Raw genomic sequence first — 20345 nt, 5'->3', positions numbered from 1 at the left:
AACTGGTTCGTGCGTGGGCATGTTGCTGTTCTGGGCTGGGCGCCGCGGCCCTTGGCGTTTGGCAGGCAGGGAACCCTCTCTGTTTGAGGGCGCGCCGCGGCGCAGCATGGGAGGGCGGCGGCCCTTAAGGCCAATTTTGTTAAAATGTGGTTTTTAGCTTGGGGATTCAAACCATAGGCCTCGGGGTTGGACCTAGTACCCGGTTGGGTAGTATTTGATGTCTCGGGGGCTGGGATTTGGTTTGGGAACCCTCAGTTATCATTTTTATTGATGAATTCTATAATTTGGTTATGACCAGGTGACCGTCAAGGAATTTAAAGGTTGATCGTTCTCAGGGGTCGTTCATATAATAATTCTCACTCGAACCAGAGGTAAGAAAACAGTGTATGAATACAGTTGCACCCTGTATAGGTATATGACATGCATGGTTTGATATTAAGGCATGTTGGTTGATGTATGTGGACATGGATTGCATATTAAATGCTAGTGAACATTAATTACCTGTCTAAGACACTGACTAATCAGGGACCGACTCTAAAGTCGAGAATCATGCATTGAATGGCTCTATGGCATTAATGCTAGACCGACCCTAGGGTCGAAGAACTTATAAGCGCTTGCCTGGTCTACGACCAGATGAATATAGCCAAGGTATATGACCCCGGTGACCGTTTGTCACATGGCTAAGGGACGTTGTCCATAGTTTCGACTCTAGAGTCGTGAGGAAGGTTATGTTGGTGATTAATTACCATACACCTGTCCTGATCAGCTTATGAAAGAATCACTTATCAGTTAAGCCCTGGTGACCCTATCGTCACATGGCTAGAGGGAGCGATGCTCATTATTGTGACTTTTGGCTATTGTCACCTATTTGTTTGGACTGATAGTCCTAAATGATTATTATGATCGTTGTTGATATTATATCATGTTATATTGTGTTTTCTTGCTGGGCCTTGGCTCATGGGTGCTATGTGGTGCAGGTAAAGGAAAGGAGAAGCTTAACCAACCCTGAGTGGAGAGTTTGGGCGATGTTGTGTACATACAGGGCCGCTTAACCGCCACGGTCAAGGAGTTCTCAGAGGGACTAGGGGTTTACCCTATTTTTGCCGCTTAGGCCGGCGGGGATTGTAAATTTGAAACTGTAGCGACTCCTTTGTATTACGAACTACTTGTAAATATTTTGAAAGGCTCATGAGCAGTTTATTTACTTAACGAAATGTACCCTTTCCTTTTTACTGGTTTTTCACCTTAACCTGATAATAGCACTTAGATCACGTTTTTAACCAAAGGACTCGGGTAGCGAGTCAAATTTCTGGTTCACCGTTCACCGTAACTGTTTTGGGGTAGCCAGGGCGTTACACTCTTGATGCATGTTGGTTGACTATTAAGCGTGACATGCATGGTTGTTATTGGTGCATGTTGGATTGCTGGATATATTGCATATGATGCATGAGAAACATGTGATTAGGACATGCTTTGTATACTGGGTATGATATTGTTCAGAGCTTAAGCCTCTGTGGTTGTGCATGGTCCTAACTGTACTGGTATCTGTTTAGTAAGCATGCTAAATACCTTGTTTATGGATATTGAATATGTGGTATACGATTGGTGGCATGACTTGCTTGTGTATGGCACTGACTAGTCAGGGACCGACTCTAAAGTCAAGAATCACGCATTGAATGGCTCTATGGCATTAACGCTAGACCGACCCTAGGGTCGAAGAACTTATAAGCGCTTGCCTGGTCTACGACCAGATGACTATAGCCAAGGTATATGACCCCGGTGACCGTTTGTCACATGGCTAAGGGACGTTGTCCATAGTTTCGACTCTAGAGTCGTGAGGAAGGTTATGTTGGTGACTAATCACCTTGCACCTGTCCTAATCAAACTTAAGAAAGAATCACTTATCGGTTAAGCCCTGGTGACCCTATTGTCACATGGCTAGAGAGAGCGATGCTCATTATTGTGACTTTTGGCTATTGTCACCTATTTGCTTGGACTGATAGTCCCGAATGGTTATTATGATCGTTGTTGATATTATATCATGCTCTATTGTGTTTTCTTGCTGGGCTTTGGCTCACGGGTGCTACGTGGTGCAGGTAAAGGCAAGAGGAATCTGGACCATCCTTGAGTTGGAGAGCTTAGGTGATGACGTGTACATATGCAGCTGCTCGTCCGCCACGGCCAAGGTTTAAAGTGGAACTAGGGTTGAACCCTGTTTTGCCGCTTAGAACGCCCTGTTGTAAATATTTTTCTGTAATAGACTCTGAAATTATATTTTCGGGATCCCAAAGTATATATATTAAACGTTCTAGTGAAATGTTACATCTTAACCAAAATGTTTAATCCCTAAACCGCTAATCATACTTAGTTCACAATTTTGGCCAAACGACTCGATTAGCGAGTTTAGCACTGTTTACAAGGCACACCGTAACGGTCCCAGGAGTTGGGGCGTTACAGTCATCTTCACTTGTCAAACCATCTGTGTCTAGTTCCCTTTGTTTTTCAAATTCCTCCAAGAGCAGAGATACTGCCAAATTTCCTACAGCTTCAGTCAGTCAAAAGTGCCCGAGTCAGTCTGTGTCTTCTACAACTTGTCAATCTTTATTTGCTTAATCTGTTTTTAATTCCAACATCAATGTGTGGCACATGCGACTTGGCTACCCCAATGTCGATGTAATGAAACATATGTTAGTAAAAGAAAAGATTTCGTTCAAATCTGTTCCCACTTTCTGCAATGCATGTCACATAGGGAAATCCAAGCATAAACATTACAGCACATCATATACCAAAACAAACTCTCCACTTGAACTTGTCCATTCTGATATATGGGGGCCATCCCCAATTCTTTCCAAAGAAGGGTATAGGTATTATGTGCATTTCATAGATGACTTTAGTAATTTCACTTGGATTTTCCCTCTTAAATTGAAATCTGATGTTAAGTCCATCTTCATTAATTTTCAACAGTTTGTAGAAAGAAAGTTTGACACAAAGATCAAAACTCTCCAATCAGATTGGGGATGAGAATACAGGATTTTGGCTCCTTTTTTAACTTCCATTGGTGTTCACTTTCAACACCCTTGTCCTCACACACATGCACAAAATGGAAAATCGGAGAGAAAGCATCAACACATTATTGAAATGGGGCTAACCTTACTCACTCAAGCCTCCATGCCTTTAAAATTTTGGTGGGATGCCTTCAGCACATCCACTTTTCTCATCAATCATCTGTCTACACCAACTTTGGCTCACAAGTCACCTATTGAAAAATTATTTTAAGTCACTCCTAATCTTAAATTTCTCAAAGTTTTCGGATGTGCGTGTTTCCCTCACTTGCGTGCTCACAATAATCACAAACTTGATTTTCGATCTTCCAAATGTGTATTTCTTGGTTACAGTCCTAACCACAAAGGCTATAAATGCTTACATTCCAGTGGTCGGTTATACATAGCTTCTAGTGTCTCCTTCAATGAGCTTGAATTCCCCTTTGCTACAGGTTTCCATGATACTACTCCTTCTTAGTCCAACAGTTCGTCGTCATCTATCTCATATCATCATTGGCTTCCCTTCTTGTCCACTCCTAACATTTCTTCTCATGATGCAGCTGCTGTTGATACAATTCCTTGCTCTCCAAGCCCCGTGGCATCCTCTCAGCATTCTTCCTTGGGTTCTGCATCAACCAGTAATCAGCATACACGACAAGCATATGTTGATTCTTACCCTGCCATTCCTCTTGCCGTTCATCTCCCCATTGAGCCTTTATCTCCCTCAACTTCCTCCCCTTCTCTTCCCTCTCCCTCACCCAATACTGTCCCTGTCCCTGAGCCACTCCATGTTCCCTCTCATCCTATGGTTACTCGCTCAAAAGCTGGTATTTTTAAACCCAGAACCTTTCTTGCTTCCTTGCTGAAACACCCGAAACTCCCTGCCTTTTCCCTCAGCATTCCTGAGTCTGCTGAACTTTCCTTAACCATTCCTGTTTGGAAGAATGCAATGGATTCTGAGCACGATGCTCTTGTCAAAAACCGCACTTGGACTTTGGTCCCTTGGCGCCTCACATGCATATTGTGGACAACAAATGGGTATATCGCATCAAGTTCAATTCTGATGGATCTGTTTAGCGTTTCAAAGCGCGCCTTGTAGCTAAAGGATTTCAACAACAACCCGGGGTGGACTTCTTTGAAACTTTTAGCCCCATTGTCAAACCATCCACTATTCGTGTCATCCTTTCTCTTGCTGCTACATATCATTGGGATATCCAACAGATCGATATTGATAATGCCTTTCTCAACGGGACATTGGAAGAAGATGTCGATATGTCTCAACCTATTGGCTATGTTGACCCACAATATCCCACTGCTGTTTGCAAGCTTAATAGAGCTATTTATGGGCTTAAGCAGGCACCCCATGCCTGGTTTGATACACTTCATACTGCTCTGTTGTAGCTTGGCCTCCCCCACTCTGTCTCGGACAATTCTCTCTTTTATCTTGCTGATGGTGATGCTTGACTCTATGTTCTCGTTTATGTCGACGATATCCTCTTAACAGGAAACAATTCCAGCCGTGTTCTTCATATTATTTCACAACTCAACACCAAGTTTGCTCTCAAGAGGCTCGGTACAGTTAATTACTTTCTTGGTTTTGAGACAACTAGGGGGCAAGATGGCATTCACTTGTCTCAAACCAAGTACTCTCTTGATCTCTTAAAAGAACTCACATGCTGGACGCCAAGCCATGTCCTACACCAATGATACAAAGAAATAAACTTCATCTCAAAGACAGTCCACCATTTGAAGACATCACTCAATACCGAAGTGTAATCGGTGCTCTGCAATACCTTACTCTCAGCAGGCCTGACATTGCATTCTCTGTAAACAAATTAAGCCAATTTCTTCAGGCTCCAACTCAAAATCACTGGCAGGCTTGCAAACGAATTCTGAGGTACATCGCAGGGACAATAGGAGAAGGAATCCAGTTCACTAAGGCTGTCAATCATACAATTGAAAGTTTTTGTGACTCTGATTGGGCTAGCTCTCTTGATGATCGAAAGTCCACATCTGGTATTTGTGTTTACTTTGGTGGAAATCTAATAAGTTGGAGTTCAAGAAAACAAAAATCAGTTGCCAGATCGAGTACCGAAGCAGAATACCAATCCTTAGCCCAAGCATGTACTGAAGTCACCTGGTTACAGTCATTGTTCACTGAGATTGGAATAAAACATGACATGCCTGCCATCATATGGTGTGATAACTCTGGAGCACGCCAATTAGCCTCAAATCCAGTCTTTCATTCCAGAACTAAACACATTGAAATACATGTGCATTTCATCCGAGACAAAGTGCTGAAAAAATCAGTGGAGGTTAGATATATCCCTACAGAAGAACAAATAGCAGACATATTGACTAAGTCATTGTCAATTTCAATCTTTCATTATCTCAAAGACAAGCTGACTGTTAAGTACTCACCACAGCTCAGCTTGAGGGGGCTTGTTGAAATGAAAAGATTGAATTCAACAAAACTAGAGGAGAATTAACCCTGTTGAGCTGGCCACGATCAGCTCATTACCGTTGAAGCAATATTGGTGAATATTCACCTTTAACCAACTCAGTGGTCCCCAATGATTGGGAATATTTTTCTGTTATGATTCAGCCAATTGAATGGCTCCTCGTATATCCCTATCTGTATATAAATATAGTATCTTTCTTCTGTAAACATTTGAATAGTGAGCAAATCAATACAACATTTTAGAAAAGGAATTTCATACTCTGTACACTTTGTTTTTGTAGAGTCCAAGAACTTTACTTAGCTAATTATTTAGTAGTATTATAGTATGTTTAGTGTTATCTTTGTTACTATGGATTTTTGGTTCAGACCGGGAATTATTTGGACACTCATAGTAGTACTTATAGATTTTCTAAGTTTAACCTATAGTTTAAGAATATTTAGTATAACCTAAGGTTTGATTAATGTGACTGGTATTAAGGATTATATTTATTATATTATAAGGTTTAGACATCAACCAATAGGAATTTAAGCACATGTTATGAATGGTAATTAAGGATTAAGTATTTTTTAGGATTAAATTAAATAAGGGTAAAGTTTGAATGTTATAGGGTCAGTCAGCAACTTTGAATACGTTGAGGGCTTAGTCAAGGCTGTTTACTCCATTCAAAATTAGCTAAAAATGTGTAATTTCGTGTTTAAATATTCAGCGTGTGCTGATATATCGCAGCTATAGGGGGCGATATGTCGCAGCACGTAGATACGGAAAATACGAAACGATGCACGGTCGCCTCGGGCATACTGGCCCAGGCGATATATCGCCTACAGGGGGCGATATATCGCCTCCTCCAGCATGAATTCAAATACTTTTGAATTCTTTTCCTTTCAGCCATTCAAACTTCTTCAACAGTCCAGCATCTTTTGAACGAGTCTTCAGCCTCTGCTGAACGATTATTCAAATGATTTTCACCTAAAAAGCCATTATTTTTATTCAAGTAAAATCGAGATATTTTCATTCCCAAATTCTATAAATAGGACCTAGTACCCAGCCATTATTCACCATTTGCTCTAAGTTTAGAAGCTGTTAGTGTTAAGTGAGTGTGAGAGTGTAAACACCTGGTTTGGGAAAACTATAAGCTTAAACATCATAAGCTTATCAAACACTTTGGGAAGTGAGTTCTATAGTATTTCGGTGGAGGTTAGATTGATCTTGCAAATCTTTGAGGTAAACCCAAAACTCTAGTTCCTTTCTGTATTTTATGTTATTTCCTTTCTCAAAACCTTCTACTCAGTCCCCTAACCTCATTCTTATTTTGGTTAGGGAATCCAAGTTCTTAAGCACTTAAGTTGTGGTAAGCATATTTTCTTTTAATGGTTTAGTCTTCCTATTCTCTTTCATTTCATCTCCTTTCTTTAGACTCACTCTTTCTTATGGTTTTAGGAGTGTTCCAAAAAGTCCCAACTCAGTCCATTATATCCCGGTAACTTTGGTAAGGAAAATAGGCTAGAATCAATATGTTATGTGCTTATGTTATCTATATGTTTTATGTTATTAAAAGTGTTATGATATGTATATGTGTATGTTTGTAGGCTTGGGCATATGACCCATATGACTAACAAGACCCCAAATGGGTTATGGGCATATGACCTACTTAGCTAGTAGGACCCCACTAATCCCATGGGCATATGCTTGATTAGTCTATGGGATCCCAAGTAATAATGGCCATTATAATAAGTGTATGTTATATGTATTATGTTAAGTCTTTATGTTTTCTTATGAAATTGTGTATATGACTATGTGTTAGATTTTCCTTGCTGGGCATTAGGCTCATTCCTTTTTGTTTTATGTGCAGGAAAATAAGCTTTAGAGGCGGTAAGATTCGTGACGCTTGGAGGATGTGTATCGATGGTGAATGGAGTCAAGGGGCCGAGCGTTATTCGATTCGAGGATGTAGTTTCGGTTTTATGTCTTTTTATATGTATTTTCCGCACTAATTATGTAATGTTTTATTATTTTAAATTATGTTTTTGTTTTAAAGACAATGGGATCCCATATCCTTTTTGGTATTTACCTTGTAAGTAACTCTTATTTTTATAAGTTATTTAATAAAATTATGGTATTTTCGCAAATGTAAGTTCTTTTAAGGATTTTATGTATAGTTTCGTTAATAGTCCAAATAGTCTAGATTAGTGGGTCATTACAGTTTTTTACCTTTTCGGCTAATATCAATAATATATTGCTAAAGAAGAAGACGAAAGTGTAATAATAAGGATTGATCTGTAGATATAATTTGTAATTTATAACAATGATATTGACGACATATGACTGTGTCTCTCTTTTTCTTTTTTCTTTTTTTTTTTGCCACTGCAAAATAAAAATGTGAACTGTAAATTTACATTCAAAATATAAAAAAAGATATTGAAATAATAAATATAAAATATTTTCAAACATATCTTCAGTTCCCTTTTCAATAAGCTCAACTTCAGAATATTTATTTTCTAGTGTTATGTGAATCCCCACTTAAACTGTTATCAAACAATAAAGTTACAAAAACAAACTCTCTTGCCCTAAGGCTAAACCTCACGTGCTCTTTCAAGTTTACAAGAATCAACTATAAGAAGCGAATGTCCAGCTCAGAGCTTAAACTACTTCTAACAGAATCAACCTAATGCTACAGATACAAGACAGTTGAAGTTTTTACCCTATGTAGACCTGAGGGAACACACTTGTTGAAGACCCCAACTTCTTAAAGTAGATCCAAGAGAACTCAGAAGCAAGAGAGACGGAAAAGAAAAATAGAGAAACAAAAGAGTTAGTGAGAATTTTGTAAGAATAAAAAAGAGATAACATTTACCCCCAAGTCTTCATCCGTATTTACAAAGTAGATACTTTCTTTATTCTCTCGGACCAAATCCAAATATCCTGGTTTGTTTCCTAGAAGACGGGTTCATTTACTTAGGGGCCACTTGGGCGATCTTGCACGTTAGAGATTTGTCTCATTCTCCTGGATCAAATCCAAATATCTCGGTTTGTTTCCTAGGAGACGGGTTCATTTACTTGGGGCCTGCTTGGATGATCCCCATCCTTTCGAATTCACCACGTTTATAAACGCGTCTTCCAATAATTGGGGCGTCTGACACCTGTCAGATCTGAAAAGGATCTTTTAATTGTCACAGTGAACGATGGGTGTTAGCTGATTTCTGAGGTATCCCGTCTACACGAGAGAGGTTGATAGGGTACTTGAGTGGGTTGTTTAATCACTACAAGAAAAAACGTTTTTAGAGGCGGAAATATTACCGGCGGACTTTGTCCGACGGTAATTTACAAATTATTAGCGGCGGCGTACTGGCTCCGCCGCTAATAATAGGGAAATTAAATTAAAAAATTAATTTATTTTATTAGCGGCGGACTTACCCATTATTAGCGGCGGGTAGTCCACCGCTAATAAAATGTCGGGGAAACGAAGAAGGGGTTGTTTCAAAATCGCAAGAGGCCGGTGTTTTTTGTTATTATCGGCGGACTAACGGCCGGTAAGTGTTAGTACCGGCGGACTAACTGTCGCTAATGTTATTACCAGCGGGCCTTCATCCGCCGGTACTAACACTTATACCAGCATATTACACTGGCCCCGCTGGTAATAATGTATTACCGGCGGGAGGATTTTAATAGCGGCGGATCCCCGCCGGTAATAATGCTATATATTCGATTGAATCGTCTGTCCCTGCCATTTCTCATCTTCTCTCTAAATTTTTTGTTCCTCTCAGTCCGAGCACCACCACCGTCCGCCCCTCCGTCCGAGTACCACCCCCACGCCACGCCAGAGTTTCGGACCCCACGCCACGCGTTCACCACGGTGGTCTGGTTTGTGCTCAATTTCTCTCATCGTCTAAGTTTTTTTTTACATTTTCTGTTCTCAAATTATCAAACTAACCACTGATATTGGTTTCCTATTGAACTTTTCAGGTATATCTCAATATTTTGGAGTGTCTCGTTCCTTTGTTCGAAGTGGCTATTGGACTTTACTGATATTGTTTTGGTTAGTTTTTTTACTACAATTTTTAATTAATAAGTTAAAGTACATTATTATGCTATGCTTTAAAATTAGTGTGTTGGATGTTGGATTTTTGTGTGATTTGGGATTTTTGTTTATATTATACTATGTTTATATTATATTGTGTGCTCTGGGATTTTTGTGATTGCTAATATTATGTCATGCTGTATGTTTAACTTGTTTGCATGCTCAATATTGAGTTAAAACAAAACAATTATTATAGACTAAAATTAATTTTATAATTTAAGTGAAAAAAAAGTAAGTTGAATCTTGTAGATATTTTCTTGTTTTAATTTTGCTTACTTGTAGATTATGATTTTTGACTAGTATAAAATTATTTGAATATAGAAATTGAAAATTTTATTTAATAAAAGTTTTACAATTAATAATGATTAATTAAAAATTACTACATATCTGGTAATAATTTATTTTTAATTTTTTAATAAATTAAATATTAAAAGTTTGATTCAACATTATTTAATTAAATAATTTAATTTAATTTTTTATTAAATAACATTATCTAATTGAATAATTTAATTTAATAAAAGTGTTAAAAATTAATAATGATTAATTAAATAAATAATAATTTATTTTAAGAAATTATTTTGATTTTTTTATTAAATATTATTATCTAATATTAACTAGTATTAAATTATTTGAATATAGAAATTGAAAATTTAATTTAATAAAAGTGTTAAAAATTAATAATGATTAATTAAATAAATAATAAACTATTTTAAGAAATTATTTTAATTTGTTTATTAAATATTATTATCTAATATTAACTAGTATTAAATTATTTGAATATAGAAATTGAAAATTTTACACTTAGTTGGCCTGATCAAAACAATAATAATTATATTACGTTTTTTAATTATATTAAGACAATTGAAATTTTATTATTTTTATTTTATAATTAGTTCATATGTAATTAAAATGAGACAATTTATATTTTTATTATGTTAATTTTATGATTAATTATAATGCTATTTTTGTTTGATGAATATTAATTGTGTTATTAATTATATTTTATATTAAATATTATTATTTTTAAATAAGTATTATATGTATATTTATTATGAAATAAAATAAAATAAAATATTATATTTTAATATTAGTATTTTATTACCAGCGAATTAATAGAGGCGGAACCCGCTGGTATTAAATGAGTCAAACGGGGTTGACAGTGTTATACATTACCGGCGGAGCCCCGCCTCTATTAATCCGCCGGTATTAATACAATACCGGCGGGTGTGTCAGTCGGTCGGTAATTCTGCTAATACCGACCGATTATTACTGGCAAAGCATTACTGGCGGATACACCTCTTGTTACCGGCGGAACCCTCCGCCGGTAATACTACATTTTTTTGTAGTGAATGCCTCTGCACCATCTGAGACCGTTGGATGGGGATATCCTTGAAAATCTTTTAATACGGACCGTTGGATCAGATAGGCATGGATCGTAGGGAATCCACGATCTGGTGCTTGATTGGGCTAATTAAGGCCTCTGCGTCATCTGGGACCGTTGGATGGGGATAGTCTATAAATACCCCCACAATTTCATTTCCAACGTTACACATTCTAAACAGTCAGAGCCAAAACAAGAGCGACACTCCCCTAGTGAAAGTTTTCCACTGACACATATATCAAATAATAAAAAACTATTTCAAACGTTTCTATTTTAAAATCAAAATATATAAAATTAAAATCTACCCATATGTAAAATTAAATACAAAATTTATTATCACACCAAAACAAATACATTAATTAATTTATTTAACAAATTTGTGAACAAAACAATATATATTTATATATATATATATAAAACTCTAAAATTACAAACTGAGAAATAAAAAAAAAATACAGGACAAAATTCAAAGCTCATTATATATGCAAAATTACAAACTCTTATTTGATCTAAAGTTTCTTTGCATAGCATCCTCTCGTCTTGTTTTTTTTTTCTCTCCAATATATTTCTGCAAAACCAAAAATATTAAGTGTACTATAATAACTTAAAAAAGATACATAAATTGATGTATATCTTAAAATAAGAAAAGTGATGAGTTACATTTGTTTAGGTTTCAACACATTATCAATTTCGGGGGAACTGGTCCATAGGGGTGTTCATATAAACTGCAAACCGCGGTTTGGAACCAAACCGCATCACACCAAACTCTCAAAAATCGTAACCGGTGAAACTGTTTTTGATGGTTCGGTTTAACCGGACCGCTCAACTTTAATGATTTGGTCATGGTTTCTAATTTTTTAAAATCAATTAAACCGGATCGGAGCGTGATTTTTTCTAAAAAAAATAGTTTTTAGAAATGATGGTTCAAAGATTTGAACCCCTACACTTGAGTTAATATAAAATGGTGTTCATATAAACCGCAAACCGCGGTTTGGAACCAAACTGCACCGCACCAAACTGTCAAAAACTGTAACTGGTGAAACTGTTTTTGATGGTTCGGTTTAACCGGACCACTCAACTTTAATGATTTGGTCACGGTTTCTAATTTTTTAAAATCAATTAAACCGGACCGGACCGTGATTTTTTCTATAAAAATAGTTTTTAGAAATGATGGTTCAAAGGTTTGAACCCCTACACTTAAGTTAATATAAAATCTACCAAACCATCCAAGCCAAACAATTTAATTGTTTAGGATATGTTTTTAATAGTATCTAAGACATGCACAAGTTTCCAAAACTAAAAAAAAATGTAAAGTCCCACATTGTTTAAAAAGTAAACATTTATTTCTCACTTCTATAAAATGATTCAAAATACTTACACTTACAACAACAAAGACAATAAGCTTCTTGTAGACTTTTATGGGCTTAAAAGTAAAGCTAAAACTATTATTATTTAAATTCAAATATTTAGTTAATTATTTTATAATAAAAAAAGTTTAAATTTTTTATAATTTGGTTATATGGTTAAAACCAAACCAAACCGCACCAAACCGTTTATTTATGGTTTGGTTTTTTAATTTTAATGATTTGGTTTGGTTTTTCATTTTGAAAAAATCGCATGAGCGGATTGGTTTCAAAATTCTTCTAAACTAATGGATAAAACGCTTATAAATTTGTTAAAGTAATCATTTTTATGGGAATAGTCTATTAGTACTTTTAGCAATATAATTGTCAACAATTCATTATTAACAAAAATAAAATTAATATACCAACCACTAAGTTAATAAAAATTGGACTAACTCAAATCACCAAACATATCGCAAGTGTAGTGCTAAAAGCATCTCAGTGTTTTTGACAACAAAAAATTTCAACACAATTTGAAAATTTGGTTAGATAAAAATCACGTATGTTTCTCTAAAACTCAAAAGAAAAGTTTTCAATAATGGTAAATTTTCAAATAAGCTTATAATTATTGCCATTCTTCATATGTGACCTAACCATTTTATACAATCTCAAACAATAGATAAAACTTTAAGTTTGATAACCAAATCAAATGGCATAATTACAGTACTTTACTGCCCTTAATCTAAGAACAATTAATATAACTCTTTTATTTATACATATACATATATGAACACATCACACACATAAATGTACGGCTAAAATACCTAATATTTTCAAAATGTTGCATTTAGATACCCAACTTTTTTTTTCGGTAAATATACTCAATGTCTTAAAAATGTTGCACTTTTATACCCAATTTTTTTTTACGGTAAATATACCGAATGTTTTTAAAATGTTGCACTTTAATATACTTATTTTTTTTAATTAATTTAAGAAATAAGAAGAAAGTGAAGGAAAAATATAGGATTTAATTATTTTTTAAATTTTGAATTATTTTCTCTTTCTTATTCTTCCTCAAAATAAGTATTTTAAATTTAACATTAATAAATGTTTTATTAAAATTAATAAAAAATGTTTTAAAATAATTAAAGGTGTATGTATTTTCATCAATTTAAAATATAAGTTTATTTTTTTTAAAAAAAGTAAAGAAAAAATATAATTTTTAATTTTTTTGATTATAATTAATTAATTTTAAGAATCTTAATTTTTTTTTATTATTTTGAAAGTGAAAATAAATTAAATTTTTAAAAAATAACTAAAATCTTATATTTTTCCTTCACTTTCTTATTATTTTTAAAAATAATTAAAAAAATAGTTATAAAAATGCAACATTTTAAAAACATTTAATATATTTATCGCAAAAACAAACTTTGGGAATAAAAGTGCAACATTTTGAAGATATTGAGTATATTTACCACAAACAAAAAAAGATTGAATATAAAAGTGCAACATTTTGACAATATTTAGTATTTTATCCTTCATTTACTCCTAAATTATATATAGCACCTAATTATAGTACTTCTGTGTGAAAAATATTTGTCAAGGAGGTAGTGGTCATATAATTGAAAGTAGTACAATTAATATATATTAAGCAATAATCAGATAAGACCACTACTATAGTACTCTTTATTGTCTTCTTATCATTATTTGCATTTATTATACTTAATCAATATAGTTTGCAATTATTGATATATCTGTGCAAGATTATTATATTTAATTATATACATTGGTAGTTGATGCATGTTTCACTTTTTACATATATTGGACGAAACCTTTTCTGAAAAATATACTGAAGGGTCTTATCAAATGATGCATGTGTGTATTTAATCTTTCTCATAAATATTCAAATTAGGTATCAATTAGTCCCTAAATTCAACAAAATAAAGTAAATTCAACTTAATAATCACTTTGCATTTAGTTCTATGATCTAGTTGCGATTAAGATATATGGAAATACTACAAATTAAAGTTGATGTATCTGGTGGATTAAGACATACAACTACTGTAAAAACAAAAGAGTTTTTTAGGTATACAATAATAATAATAATAAATGGAGTAATAACAAAAAAAAAAACAATAATAATTATATTAGTAATGCAAAAATACTAAAAAAACTATAATTAATGGCAATCGGATTTCTGAGTTTTCATATTTATTAAATTATTAATCGCAAATCCAAACATTTAAATTACAAAAATTATATCCAAACATTTAAATTACATAAAATCAAATCCGTAATTGATGATAAACCATAGAATCAGTTGTCATCATTTGATTTTTTTTCTTTCTAAAATTCAACACCATTGAATTCGGCAACCATGGTATATACGAAAGTCTTAAACTTGAATTGAGTTCAAAAAATAAAAATAAAAACTTGCAGAGGATAATGTATAAAATAAAACTTAGATGAAAGTACGAAACAAGAAAATAGAAAAGGGGAGGACATAATAGTTTGGAGAGAAAAGTATGGTTGGGAAGAAAAGATGGACAAGAAAAATAGATAGCAAAATAATAAGTGAGTTCCACCGAAAGATTTTTCTCTCGAATTGGGGAAAAGAGTAAAGGAAAATTACTTTATTGACACCGACCTTGCTAAGTCAAAATAATTCATATAAAATAATTAAATTGTAATTTGGTTTTCATGTTGTTTTTCTTTCATTTCTTCATATACAAAACAAGATAAGATAAATGCACTTTTCTATCTTTTCATTTTTCTTTCCTCTATACCAGCATATAGATTTTGACGTCAATATATAGGTTGCTGACACAACTAAGCCGAAAGATGTCCATCAATTTATTACCTGTAACATTTACTTTTTGTTAGGATTTTGTACCATTTACTTGTAGCCAAGGGCACGGAGAAAGTCTATTGTATTTGAATTCGATTGCAATGGCTACAAACATGACTTGTCCTAAAGACACCACAAGGAAATAGGGCTATTACTTCGGTTTTTAAGGTGGAAATACTTTGTTTTTCGCATAAAATCACAACCGAAGTCGTCCGAGGCAAAGTAAGAAGTGGTGAAAATATAAACCGAAGTAGAAAGTGGGGTTTCTACTTCGATCGTTTATACATATATTGTGAACCTTTCTACTTTGGTTTTATGTATAAACTGAAGTTGAAACCCCCACTTTCTATTTCGGTTTATACATAAAAACCGAAGTAGAAGCTTATTTTTTTTATTTTTAATCAAATTTAATAAAATTGGAAATTAATTCTGATTTTTTAAATGGTCAAATTTCGAATTTATATATACTGTTACAATTGAAATGAATTATGATTTTTTTAATGGCTCAATCAATTAGAAATTAATTTTTTTTTAAATTAAATATTTATACAATGTTATAAGTATTTATGTACAATACAAATTTCTACATCGATATGAGTACTTAAGTGAAATAGTCTAAACATTGATACATTCACATTGACATAAAACTAAACATAGAACTAAATGAACTTATTATAAACAAAATATGTTGTAAGTCATCAATCGACCTAACCATTTGTGTTGGATTGGCAAGCGGTCTGTAATCTCACAATATTATTTTTTCCCATCAAACTGTAAAATTAACAAACATAAATTAATAGAAATATTGATTATTTTATAGTTTATATTATACTTAAATATGTTATGAAAAATAAACTTACTTTATCTTTTAGGGTTTCTAATGCATTTGCTACCGGTACAAAATCTCTAATTTATTTCAATTTATTATGAAAATATTCAACAAATCACAGAGCAGATAAGCAGAATGTCATATATTAGTTTCATGTTTGTCCTGAGATTTAGTTAAAGTTGAAGGGATGCCTTAATCTAATCACATGGAAACTGAATTCTTTCAGGATTACTACAGTTCTTTAGGCAACACGTTAAAGACAACAATTATTAAATTCTAAGGAAAAAATTTGACAAAATTTCCCCTGTATTTGTAGCATATTCAAATTTTATAATTACCTACAAATTCAACACAAAAATCAACACACTTAATTTCATCCTTATATCACCACAACACATAAATTTTTTAGAACCTACTTCACTAATTTGATAAATAAATATTGCAATAGTGATAACTAAAATTACAAAATTGCACACCAATATTACTCTTGATTAAGGTCACCTGGAATCACACACAAAGCTCACCACTAAATCAACAAGACTTTAAAAAGATTTTAAAAAAAAAAGATAAATAATTAACAAACAACATATCAAACTAGCTAGTTATAGAACACAAAAACAAATATTTACTAATATTCTAAGTATTCTATGTTCTCTAAGTTATAACATTAGCAACAACACAACCTAGCTGAGTTAAAATATTGAAATAGGAAGTTCACCTTCTCACAAATTTTATAATTCACTAATTTATATATGATTGATATATATATATAATAACAAAATAAATAAATAGAAAATCACACAAAATATTACAAAAAATACATATGAATTCGAAATGATATATATATATATATAATACATACAAATTTTTTTGGATTCAAACATTCCTTAATGCTCAAAATCAACTCTAAACCTATATACAAACAACATATTCAACACATTATATATATATAAAAAAAAAGCTACAAAAGAACACATTATATATAAAAACAAAAAATCTGAAAATAATATAGAAAATTAAAAACAGAATCATACAACCAAAGATTGAACAATCCCTACCTATTTTGAAGTTCAAGAACGTATTTAAACCCTAAAAATCCAATCAAAATCATGTAGGAAACCCCATTTTTTAACTCTGAAATTCCGTTTATAGTAATTACCAAATTAATTAAACCAAGTGAATTAATTAAAGTGCAGAATGGTAATTAACTGTTTACACAGATTACAGTTTTGTCGGGACAGAAACCAAACTTGTCACGACAAAAACTGAACACAATAAAAAGACAGTGCAAAACAATAAAGAACACAACGAATTTTTACAAGGTCAGAAACCCTTTCGGATAACCTACTCCTTGGGGCCACGCCCAGAGAATAAAACCCATTAATAAAGAATCACAAGTACAAAAACATTGACTTAAACAAAACCCTCTTGAGATTTGCCGCAACTTCGATGTACTTCTCTTCACTAATCTGATCTTGATTGAAACGCTCAACCACTTGAACTCCCTTCAATGGCCAGCGAGTGCTTGCATCCTCCCGCCGCAAGGCTTGTAAAAATCTTCTCCCGAAGACTACAAACGTTGTGTTCAAATTACAATGTGTATTCACTCATGAACATGGTATAAACTCACCACTAAAAACTAAACACACATTTTTCTACAAGATCACGTGAATACTTATGATCTTGAATACAAAGAGGAACTCTCACAAATATTACAATAAAGCTCACGAATAATGCACCAAAGAGTTCACTTTTCTCATTGCCTTTAGAGCCCTATTTATAGAGTCCTTTTTTGTGCTCACAAAGGTAGAGAAAGAATTATTCTAATAAAGGCAAGAATCATAGTAGTTATTATTGATTGATGAAGAGTTGCCTTTTTTAGAAAATGCTGATCCGCCTGATGCGATATCGGTGGGGACAGCTCAGACCTGTGTCGGATAAAAAATAAGCTCAAAAAGGAAACAATAATTAATGACATCAAGAATCAGTTTCCTGATTGCAATCCTTGAGCTGCACGAAAAATATATAAGCAAATATTCCAAAAACAACTTTGGGTAAGTACCGAATATTTGCAATATACTTTTTCCCTTTAAAAGCAAAATGAGACAATAAGGAAACCAAAATTCACAAAAAAGGAAACCAAACATTTATGAAAAGTATAATAAATGGAAACAAACATTTCCGAATATTATAATAAAGGGAAACAACTAAATCCACTAATTTTTCTTTTAATAAAAAGATATTTCTATAAAAATGCCAATTATAGGATTTACAAACTCCAAATATACCCATTGTCAAAGCTTTTTTTTTTTACCCTAAATATGAAAATAGATCAATTTTTAGCCTCTACTTAAGTTTTTGAGCAAGGAAATTGGTCAGAAAAGGTGGAAAAAAATGGTTAGAAAACCAAACCCTTGTTAATCATACGACCAGAAATCACTACAAGAAAAAGAAGCTTTTACTTCGATTTTTAAGGTAGATTAACTTCTGTTTTCATATAAATTCGCAACGTACCACAGTAGTTCGGGACAATGTAAAATGTAGATATATAAAAACCGAAATAGAAAATAGACCTTTTACTTCAGGTTTTTAAAAACCGAAGTAGAAAGTGGGATTTCTACTTCGATTTTTACATAAAAAGTGAAGTAGAAATGTTTGAAAAATTGGCCGCACGTACCTATCTAAACCTTTCTACTTCAGATTTTATATAAAAGCTGAAGTAAATAAATAAAGTCTTGTAAATACCTTAAAATAAACAAATGTGTGAAAAACAGAATTTTAAATAATCCAATTTCTCTTCTCAAGAAAAAAAATTAAAAATCAAAACTCCTGAATCTAGTTTATACAAAATTTTACAAAATATTTTCTTGAATCCAATATATTATTAATTCAAAACAACCAATGAATAAAATTAAAAGAGAAGCTCCCGTTAAAAAGCTCCTCAATCTACACATGTTAGCAATCATAATCAGATTCAACGGATTCATAAACTCACAGTAGAAATGCCAAAATTAATATTCTATATTCATATATATGTATATTTAAATTTAATGAAATCATCTTTCAATACTCAAAAATTACACTTGTGGTTTAGGTTTACTAATAAATAAGAGAAATTGTACAAATCTAAGTATAAATGGTTGATATTATGATTTATCATTTAAACTTATACAAAGTCCAACAATCCACTGTAATGACCCACTAATCTAGACTTTTGGACCATTAACGAAATTATACATACAAATTCTTACTAAAACTTACATTTGCAAAAATACCATAATTTTATTAGGTAACTTGTAGAAATAAAAGTTACTTACATAAATACCAAAAAGGATATGGGATCCCATTGTCTTTAAAAACAAAACATGATTTAAAATAAAAAGACATTACATAAATAGTGCGGAAAATACATGTAAAAAGACATAAAACAAAACTACATCCTCGAATCGAATAACGCTCGGCTCCTTGACTCCATTCACCATCGATACACATTCTCTAAGCGTCCACGAATCTTACCGCCTCTTAAAGCTATTTTCCTGCACATAAAACAAAAAGGAATGAGCCTAATGCCCAGCAAGGAAAATCTAACACATAGTCATAAACATAATTTCATAAGTAACATAAAGACTTAACATACACTTATTATAATGGCCATTATTACTTGGGGTCTCATAGACTAAACAAGTTTATGCCCATGAGATTAGTGGGGTCCTACTAGCTAAGTAGGCATATGCCCATAATCTTTTTGGGGTCTTGTTAGTCAAATAGGGCATAAGCCCAAGCCTACAAACATACACATTAATAACATATTCATAACATATCATATTTCATAACATAACACATAAGATAACATAATCAATACACATATAGATTCTATCCTATTTTCCTTACCAAAGTTACCGGGATATGTGGACTGAGTTGGGACTTTTTGGAACACTCCTAAAACCATAATGAACAAGAGTGAGTTGAAAGAAGGAAAGAGATGAAAAGGAAATGGGAAGACTAAACCATTTGAGAAACATGCTTACCGAAACTTATGTGCTCAAGAACTTAGATTCCCTAACCAAAATGAAGATTAAGGTTAGAGATTGAGTAGAAGACTATGAGAAAGAAAATAACATAATACAGAAATGAACTAGAGTTTTGGTTACCTCAAAGACTTGAAAGACCAATCTACACCTCAACCGAAATACTATAGAACCTCACTTCCCAAAGTGTTTGATAAGCTTATGATGTTTAAGCTTATGATTTTCCCAAACCAGGTGTTTACACTCTCACACCCACTTAACACTAGCAGCTTCAGAACTTAGAGCAAAAGGTGAGTAATGGCTGGGTACTAGGTCCTATTTATAGAGTTTGGGAATGA

The sequence above is a fragment of the Humulus lupulus genome, chromosome 9, assembly GCF_963169125.1.
Source record: "Humulus lupulus chromosome 9, drHumLupu1.1, whole genome shotgun sequence".
NCBI classification, from domain to species: domain Eukaryota; kingdom Viridiplantae; phylum Streptophyta; class Magnoliopsida; order Rosales; family Cannabaceae; genus Humulus; species Humulus lupulus.
Note: the sequence above shows the minus strand (reverse complement) of the source record.